The sequence below is a fragment of the Cebus imitator genome, unplaced genomic scaffold, assembly GCF_001604975.1.
Source record: "Cebus imitator isolate Cc_AM_T3 unplaced genomic scaffold, Cebus_imitator-1.0 Scaffold166, whole genome shotgun sequence".
Taxonomy (NCBI): Eukaryota; Metazoa; Chordata; class Mammalia; order Primates; family Cebidae; genus Cebus; species Cebus imitator.
Genome location: NW_016107481.1, coordinates 2,038,419 through 2,051,650, shown reverse-complemented (window position 1 = coordinate 2,051,650; position 13,232 = coordinate 2,038,419). Strand labels below are relative to the sequence as shown.

General features: G+C 46.9%; 1 long non-coding RNA gene across 1 annotated transcript; it reads left to right on the top strand.

The window, feature by feature from the left end:
• The first annotated feature begins 1,897 nt into the window (after positions 1-1,897).
• On the top strand, positions 1,898-12,642 carry LOC119473537. Its single transcript, XR_005202755.1, has 3 exons — positions 1,898-1,976; positions 2,092-2,233; positions 12,161-12,642. It is a non-coding gene; the product is annotated as an uncharacterized LOC119473537 (long non-coding RNA).
• Positions 12,643-13,232: the final 590 nt, after the last annotated feature.

Here is a 13,232-nt window from a genome sequence, read left to right as displayed (position 1 = left end):
TGGAATGCAGTGGTGCGATCTCGGCTCACTGCACCCTTGACCTCTTGGGTTCAAGTGATCCTCCTGCCTCAGCCCCACAAACCACTGGGACGGCTTAGCGCCACTGTGCCTGGTCGATCTGTGAATTTTATGTGCATGATTCAGTGGCTTCTAGTTTATTCAGAGTTGTGCATGTCTCACCACAATCGATTTTAAAACATTTTTATCATCCTAAAGCGAAACCCTGCAGCTGCCAGTCTGCCTGCTGGGTCCATGGCTATGCCTGCTCTGGACATCTGATGTAAACAGAGGTATGACTGTGGCCTCTGAGCCAGGCTTTGTTACTTAGCACAGCAGTTTTGTAGTGGGTCTCAGGACTTGATTCCTCGTAGCCCTTCAGCTCATGTCATCCTGAAGTGGGGGGGGGGCGGGGATTGCTGGGCCTCTGGCTGCTGCACCAGGGGAGGGGGACTCCTGGCCTCAGGGCAGCCTAAGCTGGGGCTCTAGGCATCGGGGTGCCCAGTAAGCATTGGGCTCCCACTGTGGTGGGTGGAGCTGGCCCCACTCACCTTGTCTTTGGGGCTGCTTCTCCCTAGACCATGCCCTGGTGGCCGGGGCCCAGCATGTGGTGACTTTCGACGGCTGGGTATGGGACCTCAGTACCCAGTGCAGCAGCTTCCTTCTGGCCCAAGGCTTTGCTCACAACACATTCTCCCTGATGCTGAGTCGGACAGGCTCGGGGCTCATGGCCCTGACTGTGGAGCTGAACCACATGAACCTCATCTTCTACCCCAGCCTGCAGGTGAGGAGGAGAGGCCTGAGCTTCCCCTGGAGACCTGTGCCTGTGGCAGGTCACCTGAGGGAACGGCCCTTCCAAGCTTGTCCCCTGTCTGTGGGTCAGCCCTCCTGCCCACCCGCTCTGGCCCACAGGCCTACAGGCAGTACAACTCCTCCATGCCGGGGGAGAGCTGTCCAGACCCCCAGCTGCCTCCTGCCATGACAAGGAGGGACATCCTCAGGATTGAGCTGGCCAGTGAGGAAGGGGGTCTCCATCTCCTGTGACGTGCCCACTGGCCTCTGCAGCCTGACTCTGGGCCTCTGGCACCATGGTGAGTCTGGGCTCCGGCGGGGTTGGCCCCACCACCAACAGCCTCTTCGGGATGCACCTTTCTCAGCTTCCAGTGCGACAGGTCCCCGGGCTGTAGGCAGCGGCTGTGGTTGAAATGATGGCACTGACGCCCAGGGCCTTCTGCTCTCATCCCTGGGATATGTGGCTCCAGGGTGGAGTTGGCCCTTCTGTGGTCCCTCTGCCAAGGAACACAAATGGCAGGCCTGGATTCTGGCCACTTGAGCTGAGGACATGGGGAGGGGTTGGGGGGACACACGCTGTCCTCAGTCCCTGTGCTCTCTCCCTCCTCTGATGAGGGTTTGGTGCTAGAGCCCTGGGCTCCAGGAGGCAGGATTCTACCACTCCTCGGTGTGCATCAGGCTCGCCTCTCATAGAGGCCCCCTGGGGGAGGATGACGGGCTCTCAGGACCTCCTCAGCTTCCCTCCTCCCCACAGGCATATCTGCCGGCCTTCTAGGCACAAATGACAATGAAGCAGGCAATGAGCTGATGTTGCCGGACGGCTCTGTGGCCCGCATCCTGGAGGAGCTCAGCGTGGCCTGACAGGTGAGCAGGTGCACCTGCCCTTCCTCCCTCTGGCTGAGGCTCTTGAGGGCTGCTCGCTGCAGAGTCCCAGGAGAGGCAGGTGGCCTGCTGGCTGTGCAGCAGTCTTTGCAGGCCCAGGGTTGGGGGGAGTCTCCTGCTGAGGCCGATGTATGTGGGGGAGCCACATGGTCCAGCGGGAGGCCTGAGTCTTGTGTCTGTCCCACCAGGTGGATGGTGACTGCGGGGCCACGAAGAAGACTCAGGAGACCTGCCCAGGACAGAGCCCCGCCAGCCGGGTGTTCCTCCAGGACCCCCACTCCAGCTTGGGGAATTGCTTCTGGGTGGTGAGTGTGAGCCTGGCCCGTGGGGCACAGAAAGCCCTTTCCCCAATCTAGCCTAGTTCCCTCCTCCATGCCACTTCCCAGGGTAGGGACAGTGACTAGGTAGCCCTGATTTCAGGTGGACCCTGCACCATTCCTCAGCCTGTGTGTGCAGGACCCCTGTGGCACCTGGGAGCTCCAGCCTGCCTGCACTCTGGTGGCCACCTACATCCACCTGTGTGCTCCCAGTTTTGTGTCCCTGGCCCCTCCTCCACAGTGTGGTAAGCTGCCCTAGCCAGCTGGCACTCTGCCCCCTGTCTGGCATCTGCCTTCCAGCCGGAGGGAAAACCCGTCTCTTTCTCTCTTGCCAGGGAGGACAAATAATTGTCATTCAAGGAGCTAAGAGTCAAAACAAAACATTTACAGCCTGACACAGCTTGGATGTGTGTCCCCTCCAAATCTCACGTTTGTTAGAGGGGGTACATCCCTCATGGATGGCTTAGCACCCTCCATTTGGTGAAGCGTGAGTTCTTGCTCTGTTAGTTCACATGAGAGCAGTTTGTTTATAAAGAGCCTGGCATCTCCTCTCTGTCTTTGCATCCCCTCCTGTTTCTGCTGTGATTGTAAGCTTCCTAAGGCCTCGCCAGAAGCCAAGCAGATGCTGGAGCTATGCTTGTACAGCCTGTAGAACTGTGAGTTGATTATCTGTCTTATTTATGAACTGTCCAGGCTGGAGTGTAGTGGCACAATTTTGCCTCACTGCAACTTCCACCTCCCAGGTTCAAGCAATACTCCTGCCTCAGCCTCGCAAAAATACAGGCAGGTATTTTTGTGGAGATGATGTTTTGCCGTGTTGGTCAGGCTGGTCATGAATTCCTGACCTCTGGTGATCCGCCTGCCTCAGCCTCCCAAAGTGCTGGGATGACAGGCATGAGCCACCGCACCCGGCCTCACTAGGGATTTAAATGTCCACCACCATTTAGGGACAATGCTCAGCCCCTGTTTTCCCTCTGCTCTCATACCACAAAAATCTTCATCACAGAAGATGACTTCTGTGAGCAGATGTGTGGGGGTTTGTTCCCACTACCAGGGTGGACCTCTAATTCAGTTCTAACACTAGCTACCTTGAGATCTTCAGACAGTGCTGCATATGATTGCCACAGCCAAAGCCCCACTAAAAGAGCATAGAAGTCAGTGGCAACAAGAGGAGTGGACTTCCAAGAGCTTCAGATGCCAGAATTAGTGGCTGCCATTCATAGACATTTAAAACTTAACAAATTCAACAGCAGAAGAGAAAATTGATCAATTGGAAAATATGGCAAAGGGCAGATAACATGAGAGGATCCAACATGTCTCAAAAATTCCAGGCTGGGTGTGGTGGCTCATCCCTGTAATCCCAGCACTTGGGAGGCCAAGATGAGTGGATCACCTACAGTCAGGAGTTCAAGACCAACCTGGCCAACATGGTGAAACCCCATCTCTACTAAAAGTACAGAAATTAGCCGGTTTTGGATGTGTGCACCTATAATCCCAGCTACTCGGGAGGCTGAGGCAGGAGAAATGCTGAAACCCAGGAGGTGGAGGTTGCAGTGAGCCGAGATCTCGTCACTGCACTCTAGCCTGATGATAGAGTGAGAGTCTGGCTCAAAAAAAAAAAAAAAAAAAATTCAAGAATGAAAACAGAGACAGGACCCAGGACACTTTAGAGTCAGGAGGCACAATCCCCAATACAATAAATCCATCCATACCTAGACCCATCAAAACAAAATTGCAGAAAAGGCAAAGAAAATGTCCTAAAAGCTACTGAGGAGGGTGGAAAGAAGGAAGAACATGTTGACAATTGCTTTCCCACCAGCAGCAACAGAAGACAGTGGAGTAAGAGAAAGTAAGGATGAGGTTAGAGTTGCTCCCCAGCTCAACTATCACTTAATGAAATAATCTCTCAGCACTGATCTGTCTAGAGATCTCTTGACCACAAGTGGACACTTAACCAAGGGGCACATCCACATGTTCATTTACGTACTGTCTGTGTCTGCCTTCCTGCTGCAGTGGCAGAGTATTTGCAAGGGAGACCACATTTTTGCTCTCTGAAAGACTCAATTAGGAAGAGGGAAAGATACGCTACAGATTGGAAAAAACATTTACAAACCACCTATCAGACCAAGGACTCATCTCCAGAGACTCATCTCTAGAATACATAAAGAACTCAAAGCTCAAAGGTAGGCCAGGTGCAGTGGCTCATGCTTGTATTCCTAGCACTTTGGGAGGCTGAGGCGAGATGGCTTGAACCTGGGAGGTCAAGGCTGCAGTGAGCCATGACTACACTCCTGGCTGCATGACAGAGTGAGACCTTGTCTCACAGAACAAAACCTTCAAAGTAACAAATGGGAAACAAATGCATGAACACTGTTTTCACTCCCAGCCATAGAGAAATAAGGTAGTGCTGCACACCTGAGCTCCGGTGAGTTCCGGCACGGGTTGCTGAGTTCCAGGGACTCCACGGCATAAAGCATTAGTTGAACATCCAAACGGCCAGGTTGTGATTTCGACATCCACTTATGAGTGCACTGTAAAAAGCACTCTTTTAGTACCAAAAAGGCGGTGGCTGCTGAGAATAAAGTGAGGCTTAGAGGCAGGAATCAATGTTATGGTCTACCAACCAGACCTGCTCGGGAAGCAGCCTTGGACTCACGAATGCCAAGACAGGAGGTGGTGTGGCTCCACGGGAAGCTTGGAGAATCTGGGGATCAAGCAGAAGCACTCATTGTTCTGACTGTGTAAATAAAAAACTGTCAGCTACTACGGCCATCAGCAGAACATCTGGGATGACAAGCAACTCAGAAGATTTATAACCACAGGGTAAAAATGGGCTATTATCTGCAGTTAAGGTCCTCTCCCTTCCTCTTAGGGTTTATTTTTTATTTTTATTTTTCTTGAGACAGAGTCTTGCTATGTCACCCAGGCTGGACTGCAGTGGCACAATCATGGCTCACTGCAACCTCTGCCTCCAGGGTTCCAGCAATTCTCCTGCCTCAGCCTCCTGAGTAGCTGGGATTACAGTCATGTGCCACCATGCCCAGCTAATTTTTTTGTGTTTTTAGTGGAGACGGGGTTGCACCATGTTGGCCAGGATGGTCTCAAACGTCAGACCTCATGAGCCGCCTGCCTCAGTCTCCCAAAGTGCTGGGATTATAGGTATGAGCCACCGTGTCCAGCCCAGCTGGGTTTATTTTTTAATCAAGGGCTAAATTCTTCCCCTTTCTTGGACACAGTGAAGTATTTAAGAAAAGCAGTCACCAATTACAGTTAAATTTTGAAGGACAAATTAAAAGGTGGTTATAAGTTTCAACATAAAGGCATCTTATGAACTCTCATAAGAAAAAGAGGAAGAAATTAAGACAATTTTTATTATCTTTTTGGGACATGGTCTTGCTCTGTCCTCCAGACTGGAGTACAGTGGTGCAGCCTCCCAAGTAGTTGGGATTACAGGTGTCTGCCACCACGTTTTTATATTTTTAGTAAAGACAGGGTTTCACCATGTTGGCCAGTCTGGTGGTCTCAAACTCCTGACCTCAAGTGTACTACCTGCCTTGGCCTCCCAAAGTGCTGGGATTACAGACATGAGCCACTGTGCCTGGCCCAATAACTCACTTTCAATAATGGATACAACACCCAGACAAAAGATCAAGAAGGAAACAGAGGGCTTGAACGATACTATAGACAAATTGGACCTACCAGGCATACACAGATGAGTTCAACCAGCAGGAGAATGCACATTCTTCAAAGTACATGTGGAATGTTCTCTGGGAAAGATCATATATTAGGCCTCAAAGCAATATTTAATACCTTTTAAATGACTGAAATCATAATGGTAGAAGGAAAATTGGAATATTCACAAATCTATGGGAATTCAACAACATACTACAAAACTATGGATCAAAGAAAAATAATAAGGAATATTAGAAAGTATTTTGAGTCAAAATGTATCAAATCTTATGAGATGCAGCAAAAGCAGTACTATGAGGGAAATTTTTAGCTGTACATACTTACATTAAAGAAAGCTGGCCAGGGCAGTGGCTCACACCTGTAATCCCAGCAGTTTGGAAGGCTGAGGCAGGCAGATAACCTCATGTCAGGAGTTCAAGACCAGCCCGGCTAACATGACGAAACCCTGTCTCTACTGAAAACATAGAAATTAGCCAGGCATGGTGGCAGGCACCTGTAATCCCAGCTACTTGGGAGGCTGAGGCCAGCAGAATCACTTGAACCTATGAGGAGGAGGTTGCAGTGGGCAGAGATTGCACCACTGCACTCCAGCCTAGGCGACACAGCTAGACTCCATTTCCCCCAACTCCCCCCCCCACACACACACACAGCAGCAGCAGCCAGGCATAGTGACACTGTTATATAATCCCAACTACTTGGAAGCCTGAGGCCAGAAACTGCTTGAGCCCAGGAGTTTGAGACTAACTCAGCAAGTGGCAAGACCCTCTGTCAAATAAAAGAAAAAGGAAAAGCTCTCAAACCAAAATCCTGACTTTGTACCTTAAATTATTAGAAAAAGAACAGCCTAAACTCAAAGCTAGGAGAAGGAAGGAAATAATAAAGGTTAGAACAGAAATAAATGAAATAGAAGATGGAAAAACTAACCTATAACTACCAAGGAGATTGAACCAGTGACCAAAAACTTGACAAGAAAGAAAAGTATATAAGATCAGATGGCTTCATGGGTGACTTGTACCAAACATTTACAAAACCAATACCAATCCTGCTCATCTTCCAAAACCCTGAGGAAAGAATACCTCCAAACTCATTCTGTGAGGCCAACATTACTGATACCAAAGGCAGACAAAGCAGCAGAAGAAAACCCACCACTATCCCTGATCAACACAGATGCAAAAGTTCTCAAGAAAATACTAATAAGGAGAATTCAACAGCATCATCGATGAATTATACAACATGATCAAGTGAGATTTATTTCTGGAATGTAAAGGTGCTTACCATATAAACATCAATGTAAGATATCATATTAGCAGAATGAAGGAAAGAAAACACATGACAATTTGTTTCAATTAGTACAGAAAAAGCATTCAATGAAGTTTAATATCCTTTCATGATTACAAACATACTGACTAGAATTGAAACAACCTCAACATAATAAAGTTGATATGAACAACCTCCAGCTAATATCATTCTCAATGATGAGAGACAAAGTTTTCCAAGATGAGGAAGAAAACAGTGATGCCTGGTTTCACAGTACTGGAAATCCCAGCCAGAGCTATTAAGGAAGAAAGGAAAAAGAAAAGGCATCCAAATTGGAAAGGAAGAAGTAAAATTTTCTCTGTTAACAAATGACATGATCTTCTTTGTAGAAAATCCTGAACACTGTACAAAATAAACTGTTAGAACTAATAATTTGTCCAAGTTTCAGGATTACGAAATCAACATACAAAAGTCAGTTGCATTTCTAACACTAACAGTCAACAATCCAAGAAGGAAATTAAGAAAACAGTTCCTGCTGGGCTTGGTTGTGGAGCCCTTTAGTCTCAGCTACTTGGGAGGCTAAGGCAGGAGAATTGCTTGAGCCTGGGAGGTCAATGCTGTCAGTTTTTATAATGATTATGCCTGTGAATAGCCACTGTACTCCAGCCTGGGCAACATAGTGAGGCACCATCTTAAAAAAAAAAAAGAAAAAGAAAGAAAAAAATCAGTTTACAATAGCATCAAAAAGAATAAAATAGGAATAAACTTAACCAGGAGGCAAAGAGTCTGACAGGATTTAAAGTTCCAGAGACTGGTTGTACAACAAATGTAAAGTCATCTCATATTTATAGATTATAAGGCTTAGTTTCACTAAGATGTCAGTATGACTTTAAGTGATCTACAGGTTTAATTTAATTGCTCTCAAAAATCTCAGTGACATTTTTTCTTCAATTACAGAAAAAAATCCATCCTTATAAATTGTGTAAAGTTTATACACAATTTCAAGGGATCCAAATGGCCAAAGCAATCTTGAAAAATAACAAAGTTGGAAGGCTTTTACTTCCAAATTTCAAAATGTATTATTAAATGCTACAGTGGTCAAAAGTGTGGTATGGCAGTAAAGACATACAGAGAGACCAGTGGAATGGAATACAGTGTGCAGAAGGAAAGCCTTACACACACTGTCAAATGAGTTCAATAAGGATGCCAAGACTTTTCAATCAGGGAAGGGACAGTCTTTCAACAAATGGTGTGGGAAAACTAGATATCCACAGGCAAATGAATGAAGTTAAACCCTTACCTTACATCACGTTAAAAAAAAAAAAAGAAAACCTCAATAATGAATCAAAGACCCAAGTGTAAGATCTAAAACTATACAACTCTTGTTTTTTTGAGATGGAGTCTCACTCTGTCACCCAGGCTGGAGTGCAGTGGTGTGATCTTGGCTCACTGCTGGGATTACAGGCACCCACCACCATGCCTAGCTAATTTTTGTATTTTTAGTAGAGACAGGGCATCTTGGTCAGTCTGGTCTTGAACTCCTGACCTCGTAATTCACCCACTTCGACCCCCCAACATGCTGGGATTATAGGCATGAGCCACCGTTCCCAGCCGCCAACCCTTAAAACATAGAAGGAGAGCTTCCTTTGGCAATGATTTCTTGGATATGATACCAAAGGCCCAAACAACAAAAGTAAAAGTAGATAAATTGGATTGCAACAAAGGATACTATTAACAGAGTGAAAAGGCAACCTACAGAATGACAGGACAGATGTGCAAATTACATGTGAAATAGTTCCCATCTAGAATAGATAAAGCATTCTCACAATGCAACAACAAAAACCCAACTAACAGTTCAAAAACGTGCAAAGGACGTGAATAGACAGTCCTCCAAATAAGAGATGCAAATGGCCAATCAGCACATAAAAAGATACCTATCATCACTATTATTAGGGAAACAAACCAAAACCACGTGGAGATGCTGGGCATGGTGGCTCACATCTGTAATCCCAGCACTCTGAAAGGCCGAGGTGGGCGGATCACTTGAGGTAAGGAGTTTGAGACCAGCCTGGCTGACATGATAACACCACGTCTCTACTAAAAATAGAAAAATTAGCTGGGTGTGGTGGCACATGCCTGAACTCCCATATGCTCAGGAGGCTGAGGTAGGAGAATTGCTTGAACCCAGGAGGTGGAGGTTGTAGTCAGCCAAGATTGCACCGCTGCACTCTAGCCTGGGTGATAGAATGAGACTCCATCTCAAAAAAAGAAAGAAAACCTACATTGAGAGGCCACCTCAGACTCATTAGGATGGCTGTAATCAACACAGAAAATAACAAGTGTTAGCGAGGATGCTGAGAAGTTGGAACCCTTGTGTACTCCTACTGGGAGTTTAAAATGGAGCTGCAGCTATGGAAAACAGTATAGCAATTCATCAAAAAGTTAAAAATAGGCCAGGTGCGGTGGCTCACACTTGTAATCCCAGCACTTTCCGAGGGCTGGGCAGGCCAATCACTTAAGGCCAGGAGTTTGAGACCAGCCTGGCCAACATGGTGAAATGCTGACTCTACTAAAAACACAAAAATTAGCCAGGCGTGGTGGTGCACTTGTAATCCCAGCTACTTTGGAGGCTGAGGGATAGGAATCACTTGAACCCAGGATGCAGAGGTTGCAGTAAGCCAAGATTGCATCACTGCATTCCAGCCCGGGTGACAGAGCAAGACTGTCTCAAAACAAAGAATTACCATATAAACCAGCATTTCCACTTCTGGGTATGTACCCTCTACAATTCAAACGGCCTCACACATTTACACACTGACATTCATAGCAGCATTGTTGAGAGCAAATTCTGACATGTGTGAGAAATCATATTGTATGCCGAGAAATCCTATTGAGAGCGGCTACAAGGGAAACCTAGTCGCCCCCCCCCGCAAAGCGGAAAACTGCCCCCAAAGCAGAAAACTGCTCAAAGCATTATAAAACAGTAACCAATATAAATATGTCTCATGCCAGAGGAATTAGTTCTTTGAACACAGGATATGTGACCCTTTCCTTTGTTCCCTCAGAAAGAGTGCTTTCTAGTTTGTCTTTAACCTATAGTAAATATACACTAGATGCCTGTTTAGTTTACCTTTAACCAATGAAAGAACACAGGGCATCCACTTGTAAAACTTGTCACTAGAAAGTCAAGAATAAATACATAGGTCAGAGTCTGCTCTGGACTCTCATTTCGAAAGACTGCGAGACCCCTGGTGCTCTGCTCTGAATCCACCTTTTGCTCTCTATCTCTGTGTCTGTTTCTTAATTCCTTCAGCGCGGCCTGGGTTGGGGTATCCATGGCTGAACTGGTCTCAGCACAGCGTTATTCATAGGAGCTGAAAGATAGCAACAACCCAAGTGCCCGCTGACAGATAAACTAACAAATGTGGTCTCTCCATATAGTCAAACATTATTCAGCTTTAAAAAGAAAGGAAATTCTGACACATGCTAGCACATGGATGAACCTTGAGGACATTATGCAAAGTGAAATATGCCAGTCACAAAAAGAAATACTGTATGATTCCACTTATGTGAAGGACCTAGAGTAATCAGATTCACAGAGACAGAAAGTAGACTGGTGGCAGCCAGGAGCTGGGAGAGCCAGTAGTGGCTTATTCAATGGGCACAGAGTTTCAGTTTGGCAGGATTTAGTGAGTTCCAGAGTTTGGCTGCACAAAAATATGAATGTACTTACACTGATGTGTGTAATTTAAAATGGTTATGGTAAATTTTTTGTGTTTTACCACATTTAAAATTTTTTACATTGGAAATGTATATTTATTGAGCACCTCCGTGCTGGGCATGATGATATGATTATGAACACCATAGTTATAAAAAACACTCTTAGGGAGGTATAATTCTAAGTGTAAAAACTAGCATAGACAGACAATAATAGACACAGACCCACAGGGCTCAGATAGTAGGCTTATGAGACAGAGATTATAGATTTCAGCAGGGAACTAGAAATTATTAAAATTACTAATCACTAAATTTGTAGTTTAGTAATTAATTTAGCCAATCAGCTAATTTACTAATTACTGAAAATTACATACTGAAAAAAAAAAATGGAATGTAGTGAAAAGAGATGGCAGAAAAGGCCACCTAAAGCCCATCTTTTAGACAGTTCTCTTAGCAGATGAGGGATAGAAGAGCACTTCCTAGCTAGGTGTGGTGGCTCATGCCTGTAGTCCCAGCTACTCAGGAGGCTGAGGCAGGGGAATCACTTGAACCCAGTAGGCAGAGGTTGCAGTGAGCCAATATTGTGCCACTGCACTCCAGCCTGGGCAACAGAGCAAGACGCCATCTCAAAAAAATAAATAGCAGGGTGCAGTGGCTCATACCTGTAATCCCAGCACTTTGGGAAGCCGAGGCAGGTGAATCACTTGAGGTCAAGAGTTGGAGACTAGCCTGGCCATACCCTGTCTCTATTAAAAATACAAAAATTAGCTGGATGTGGTGGCAGGCATCTGTAATCTCAGCTGCTCAGGAGGCTGAGGCAGAATTGCTTGATCCCAGGAGGGAGAGGTTGCAGTGAGCCATTGCACTCCAGCCTGGGTGACAGAGTGAGACTCTATCTCAAAAAAATTAAATTAAGCCCATCTTTTAAACAGTTCTCCTAGCAGATGAGGGATAGAAGAGCGCTTCCTTACCCTGGTAGCTCTGAGTGTCCAGCCTGTGCCCTTGACCACCACACTTGATGGGGAAACAGAGCAGCCTCCACTGCAAGCTGCACTGAAGATCCCACACACACAGTGAGAGTTCCCTTTAGCCTGCACTTTGGGTTGGATGCATCCCAAGCTCCCAATACATCATGTGCTAAGGTTCCACCCTCCTCTAGGCTGGGAAGTATGTCTTAGTCTTCTGTCTCCAGGGTGCTGGTGGCAGAGCCTGACATGAAGTGAGTGCTCCATAGATGCTTGTTCAATTTCCTAGGAACTCAGCAGTCTGGGCCTAACACCACTGCTGGCAAAGGCCTGGCAGGTTTAGGGACTCATCAACCTGTGCCTGCTGCTCTTACAGAAAGGGGAGAGGGAGATGGGTGGGAGTGGAAGGAGAGTTGTCCTTTTAATAAAGAGGGCCAGGGGCTGTAATAGGGGCTCCAGCATAATTTATCTCAGGAAATAGCAGGGGCCCCTCTCCTTTGGGGCCCATAGCCTGGCCTTACTTTTCTTCTCTCTTCTTTACAGTTTGAGATTTCATCTAAGCCAGCACTAGGCTGCCAAAGACTTCAAACTCCATCACCTTCTACTCTCATTCCAGCTCCTTGACAAGGGCAAGATTCTTGGCTGGGACAGAATAACCAGCATGGAATGCCGGGAAACTCAGAACGGCATGTGCTTCAAATGCAGGGAAGAAGAGCTGTTTGCCATTGCACTCAAAATACTTCTGAGGACACGAAACTCTCCCACTGGTCTGGGTAATTCTCCCACTTCCTCCACATCTCCACTGTAAACTAAGAGACAGCATGGCCAGCGAGTCCCAGCCCTTCAGAGATTGCTCTACCTGGCTCCTGTTCATGCCCAAGGCATTTATTCACTCATTCAACAGCCACGTGGGAAGCCACCACTTCAGAACACTGACTGTGCAGAGGGGGACACAAAGCCATGTTCTCAGCTGCCTGGTCCTGGCTTTCCCTGCCTGATCCAGGGGTCTCTCAAGGCAGGAAGTTCTTTGAGGGGACTGATAGCTCTTCAGAAGCCCAGGTAGAGAGCTGTTCTCTTTGGGGTAGTCACACTGGGACCTAATGCTTTGGAGGACCTCTGTTTTGGTAGGGGCACCTGTGAACTTGGGCCCCCAGGCTACAGCATTCAAACTTTGTTTTACTTCCTTTTGGAACATAACATTTTCCTTTGAGTTTTCAACTGAAAAATAAAGCTAGCAGAATGCAAGAATGTGTCTCTGGATTGCTGGGGCTGATCATCTACTCAGGAGATGGGGAGACGTGGGCAGCTACAGAATCTTCTCAGCAATAGGGGGTGCCCTCGAGCCCTCTTTGGGCTGAGCCTTTGGTAGGAGATTGTAGGGTCCAGATTCCAGAGCAAAGGGCCAGGTGTCAGCCACAGGGACTGAGGCAAGGTGAGGGCCAGATGCCAGACTTGGCTGTCCCTGACCTCCCCACCCATGAACCCCTCATGCACAGCAGGTGCTAGATGAAGTTCAGAAGGAAGAACTCCAGGGTAAATGGGAATGAGAAGGTTGGTCCTCCACATTTCCACGCTGGAGGGAAGAGAAGGCAGGGTGGCTGGGATCTGAGTGTTT